Source organism: Acomys minous (genome assembly GCF_964271855.1).
Source record: "Acomys minous genome assembly, chromosome: 17".
NCBI lineage: Eukaryota > Metazoa > Chordata > Mammalia > Rodentia > Muridae > Acomys > Acomys minous.
The window spans coordinates 53,123,675-53,129,674 of record NC_140500.1 but is presented as its reverse complement, the minus strand read 5'-3'; positions in this window follow the sequence as shown (position 1 = coordinate 53,129,674).

Below are 6,000 nucleotides of genomic sequence, written 5' to 3'. Positions count from 1 at the left end.
AAAAGCAACTTCCTCCGCATGCTGCCTGCGTGTCCCAGCCCCTCCCCAGCTGCTCTGCTGGGCAGGACTCGGAAGTGGATCCCCCCCACCCCCCTGTGGAAACCGGAGATCTGAAGAGTGAGGTCACAGCGATTTAGAGCCGATGCTGGCGGTTGAGATTTCCAGACAGGGAGCACCGGCTGCTTAGGAAGCAGCTAATTAAGCAGGGGACTCTAATTAAGAAATGGAGCTTTCGCTACAAAGCCCAGTCTCAGCCCAGCAGAGCAGAGAGAGCCCGGTGTTCAGCCTCCTCCTGGTGCAGAAGCTCCCTGGGGACTTTGGGCAGCTCACACAGCCTCTCCAGGCTGCTGTTTAGAGGCTATTAACTGAGGAGGAGGCTGGTTGATTCCAGACAAGTGTGATGTGCTTCTGGGATGCTTTCCCTCTGACATTGAATACTTCCCTCTGCATCTCTGGCTCCTCCTCACCCTCCATGCATTCTACAGAAGACCAATTATCATTTCTAGAGGATTAAGCTCTGTAAAGCCAGCTGTGGTGAATCGTACCTTTGTTTGTTTGTTTTGCTTGTTTGTTTGTTTTTATATCTAAGCTTAACTGCTGTTTGCAGATTCATGCCTGTAGGCTGGGATTCCAAGGCTCCCCTAGGGACCACACCCTAGGGACTGAATGCCATGTCCAATCATGTGTAGGCAGAGGTCAGAAGCCCATCTGGGCCTCAGGAGTGGTCCACGGCTGGTTGCCATGGAGACTGCATTACCATCTGCTGAGGATGCAGCTTGTGGCGGATGATTACAATAATGGCTACAATTATCCTTGCTTTCAAATGTTCGTGTCCCTTGGTAGTTCCCGCTCCCCCAGCACTGGCTACTGGCTGGGCCATGTGACTCCCTCTGGCTAATTGATCAGAGGGAGATCTAATCCATGCAAAAATGGAAAAACAACAACAACAAAAAACCCCCGAACCTTCGATGATTGCAGCTTTGTTGCTTGGAAACCGGGCACTGCTTAGGTTAGCTGCGAGGAACAAGGTAAGAAATCCAGGTTAATAAAGACAAAGCTAGGGTCTGAGTCATCCCAGGCAAGGCTGACTCACTAACTGACCACAGCCAGGTATGATTCAGATTTAAAAAAAAAAAAAAAAACAAAACAATAAACCAAAACACCCAGAAAACCAACAGACTCGTGAGAAACAATCCATGTTTTCAATCTTAAATATGTGGTTATTAGTTAGACAGTAAAAGCTGGCTGACACACGGCTTTCCCCTACGCTTCCGTGTTTGCACCTCCTGCCTGGGTTTGCAGGCAAGGTATCGATGAAGCCTTCTTACCACGTATAGAGCTCTGTAATTCAAGGCATGAGTTGTCCCACCTTATAGAAGTGAGCAAGGAAGGTGCTATCTCAATTTATCATTCGTAAAATGTCATTTGGTAAGGAATAGCAAAGGCTTTTATATCATTGTCATTGTTTTGTTTGCTTGTTCATTTTTTTTTGAGACAATGTCTCCTATAGGCCAGGCTAGCCTGGCGCTATGTAGACCAGGCTAGCCTCTAGCTTCCATCTCACAAGTACTAGGATCATAGGTGTGGTCACCCATCTGGCTTCATGGTCACTCTGTTTTATTTAACTTAAAAAAAAAAAAGATCTGGCCAGGCGGTGGTGGCGCATGCCTTTAATCCCAGCCCTTACGAGGTAGAGGCCAGCCTGGAACTGCCTAGTTCCGGGACAGCTAGAGCTGTTACACAGAAAAACTCTGTCTCAGAAAACCAACCAACCAGCCAACCAACAAATGATCTGAAACATGAGGGAAAATCTAAGACATAGGATCTTGCTAAATTACCTAGTATGCGGTCTGGTCCTATACTGAAGAGCTTAAATAATGCCCCTGCTTCAGACTCCTGAATAGCTGAGGTTTCAGGTAATGCCACCCCTGCACAGATTAAAAAAAAAAAAAAAAATCAAATCTCTGTACAAAACAATTTTGATGATAGTGTCATTTATACTAGCAAAAAATATAAGTCATTTAAATGTCCAACAACATAGCAACGAAATTATGCATTTGCATGACCACAAATTATAAGGAATTTGCAAGCCTACAACAGTGTTGGAGTAAAGTAAGCTATTGGGTGCATGTAAAAGCATACGGGACACAGACTCTTACATATTCAAAAGCAGCAGAATGTTGGTGCTGGTGACATGGCTCAGCAGGTAAATGCATAAACCGCTGCCAAGCAGATGACCTGAGTTCAGTTCCTGAACCTCATCTTGGGGAAAACTGACTCCCAAAAGTTGTCCTTTAACCTACACATATGTGCTATGGCATGCATGTGCGTGTGGACACACACTAAATAAATGAACAAACTTTTTTTATAAAAAGTGAGGGATTGTTAACAGCCATTGAACTGGGTGGAAAAGCTGTGGTTGCTTCTCATTTCACATATATTTATGTTTCTGGATTTTCTACACTTTGATAGGTAGGTGCCATTTTTATGATCTGGATGTCACAAATGCTCTACATGAAGTCAGAAGACAGATGGCAAATTATGCGATTATAAATTATCTCTCTGATTAGTAATTTGGACTCCTGAAACAACCCAATATTAAAGTCAGCAAAGTATAGTAAATTACATGGCTCATAAAGACACTTAACCTCACTCAGAACTAAAGGAAATAGATGTTAAAACAAGACCAAAGGCTAGAAAGATGGCCCAGTCAGGAAAGCATTCAAACATGAGCATTGACATGCTTGATGCCCAGAAACAGTGTGAAACGTCAGGCGTGATGGCACATGTACGTACTTGTAACCTCAGGCCTGGAGAGGTGGTGACCTGTGGCTCCCCAAAGCCAGCCAGCCCACCTAAACTGAGGAGCCCCAGGTTCCAGTGAGAGATCCTGTCTCAAAGTCATCATGGGGGATGACTCCTGACAAATGACACTCAAGGTTGCCTCTATGTGTACTTATCTACACCCACCTCCATAAACGTGTATACACACACACACACACACACACCCTCCCATACATCAAAGTTTCTGGTTTTTTTGTTTTTGTTTTTGTTTTTGTTTTTGTTTTTTTGAGACAGGGTTTCTCTGTATAGCCTTGGCTGCCCTGGACTCACTTTGTAGACCAGGCTGGCCTTGAACTCACAGCAATCTGCCTACCTCTGCCTCCCAAGAGCTGGGATAAAAGGTGTGTGTCACCACACCCGGCTTATACGCCAAGTTTTTATCTAAGAGAAATGAAAACCTGTGTCCACACAGAGACTGAACAGAAATGGTCACAGCAGTGCTACTCACCATAGCCCACAACAACACATGCCCATGATGCAGTGTTCCTCACTACAACAAGGAGTGAAGTGTTGATATGTCTTGGAATATGGACAAACCTTGAAAATGTGGTGCTGTGTGGGAGAAGTCAGAACCTAATGCCCCATATTATACAACTGCATATATATAAACCTTCTAAGGCAAATGTTTAAGGCGGGCACCCTCCACAGGAGCACAGAAGAGCGGGCAGGGATCAGGGAAATGAGAAATGTCTGCTAGCGCAGTTGAGGCTGACACAGGCCTGTAACCCCAGACGCCTGGGCTATGTGGAGTGAGTTCACAGCCAGCCTGGGAAGAGCAGCAAGACCGTGTTTGAGGATAACACCAAAATTAAATTAAATTAAAAAGAGAGCTAGGAATAGGTAAAGTTTTGCCTACCATCCACAAAGACCAGGGTCAGTCTATAGCACAATAAAGACAAACAAACAAACAAACAAGGTGATGACGGTTACCTAGCCCTGGATATAAAAAACAGTGCCCTGAACACTTTCTGTGTGTGACTTGTCTGAGGGTCCCTCATATGGATATAATCAACTGAAAAAATAAATCAAAGACTTTACAAGTAAAAGACAAAATGAATAAAGATAAAACAATAATGTGATAAAAAAAAATAACCAAAATATAATAAAAACAGAAGCAGGAGAGATGGCTCAGCAGTTAAGGGTGCTTGTTTTTCTTCCCGAGGACCTGGGTTTTATTCCCAGCGTCCACGTAGGCAGCTCACAACTGTCTGTCACTCTAGTCCCAGGGGATCCAACACCCTCTTCCGGCCTCCAAGGCCATTGCACTCAAGTGGTGCACATTTATACGGGTAGGCAAATTTCTTTCTTTTCTTTTTTAAAAAATTATTTTATCTATTGCATATGAATGCTTTATCAGATTACATTATAGATGGTTGTGAGCCACCATGTGGTTACTGGGAATTGAACTCAGGACCTTTGGAAGAGCAGGCGGCGCTCTTAACCACTGAGCCATCTCTCCAGCCCCGGCAAATTTCTTATACACATAAAATAAAGAACATTTAAAAATAATAGCGAGTAGACTGTCTACTTTGTCACAATCCCCTAAAAAGCAGTGTAGCCACTGTTTACACAGTGATGTCACGTTAGGGCTTGTAACTCATTCAGAGATGATTCGAAGGGATGAAGCTGGGTGTGGTGGCACATGCCTGTCACTCAAAGTACATGGGATGAAGCTGGGTGTGGTGGCACATGCCTGTCACCCCAGCACTGGGGAGGAAGAGGCAGGAGGATCAGGCATTTAAGGTCATTTCCCATGATATAGGGAATTTGAGACCAGCCTGGGCTATATGAGACCCTATCTCAAATTGAAATTAAAATAAGATTAATAATTAATGTTAAGCAAGGTACACAGAAGGCTTTGGGTATGTGCTATGTAAAGCCCATGGCACTGTGTAGAAAGGACTCAGGCCTCCATGGATTTGGGACCACACAGCACCAAGTCCTTGAGTCTAGTGAAGGCAATGTGCACACTATATAAGTTGCTATGCTAAACACACACCAGGAGGTGGTGCCACCTGTTGGGTTGGCAACACCTGTAAAAGTGTGGACAAGACAGGCTTCTGTGCTGCTGATAAAGGTATAACATGATGTCATTTGGGGAGGATCTTTTAGTGGGAATGAAATTTTCTCACTGTTCCTGAGGATGTCTAGGTTTGCAGGATCTGCTGCAGTGTGGAGACGCTTGGGAGCTGGAGATGAACTTGGTCCAACAGGGGACACCGTGCAACTGGGAGTAGAGGAGTAGACACTGCTGTGCGAAGGCTTGCAAAGATGTGTCTTAGGTGACGAGAGCGTGTGATGTGAGAGCCTGTTTTAGGTGGGTACAGGGCACAGTTAGAGTTTCCACAGAATGGACATTCCTCACAAAGAAGATTTGCTAAACTGTGATATAGGCTGGGTAGTCCAGCAAGGCTGTGTTCACACTGGAAAAGCCAGGACAGTAGCTGCTCAGTCTCTGAAGCCGGGTACCTCAGCAGCCCCAATCTGATGCTGGAGGCTTTGAGAATTCCAGAGTGCTGCTGGCTCTTAGTCACTACTGGAAGGCTAAAGAAGCTGGTTCTGATGTCAGTGATGGCATCCAAGTGGTGGCAGCGGCAGTGGCAGCGGCAGCGGCAGCAGCAGCAGCAGCAGCAGCAGCAATAGCAGATTAGATGCACTTACAAACAAGAGGGAAGGCAAGCAGACACACACACACACACACACACACACACACACACACACACACAAAGCCACAGCTTTGCCTGGTGAGATGGCTCGGTGGGTAAAGGCATTTGCTACTAAGCCCAAGGATCTGAGTTTGATCTCTGAGACCCACATGGTGGGAAGAAAGATTCTTGCAAGTTGTTCTCTGACTTGCACATGCATTCCATAACGTGGGTGCTTGTATAAATTCTTTCTCTCTCTCTTTCAATCTGTCTGTGTGTGTGTGTCTCTCTCTATCTCTCTGTCTCTGTCTTCTGCTCTCTCCCCACCCTCTCTCTCTCTCTTTCTCTCTCCAGGAAATGTAAAAGTTTGTAGAAGTCACAGGTTTCCCCCCCTTGGACCTCCTTGTACTTGGGCTGTCACCAGAAGGTGCCATCTACTCTGGCAAAGAACCTTCTGTGCCCTGTTAGTCTTTCTTACAGATGCTCCCAGAGGCGAGCCTCTTCCAGATTC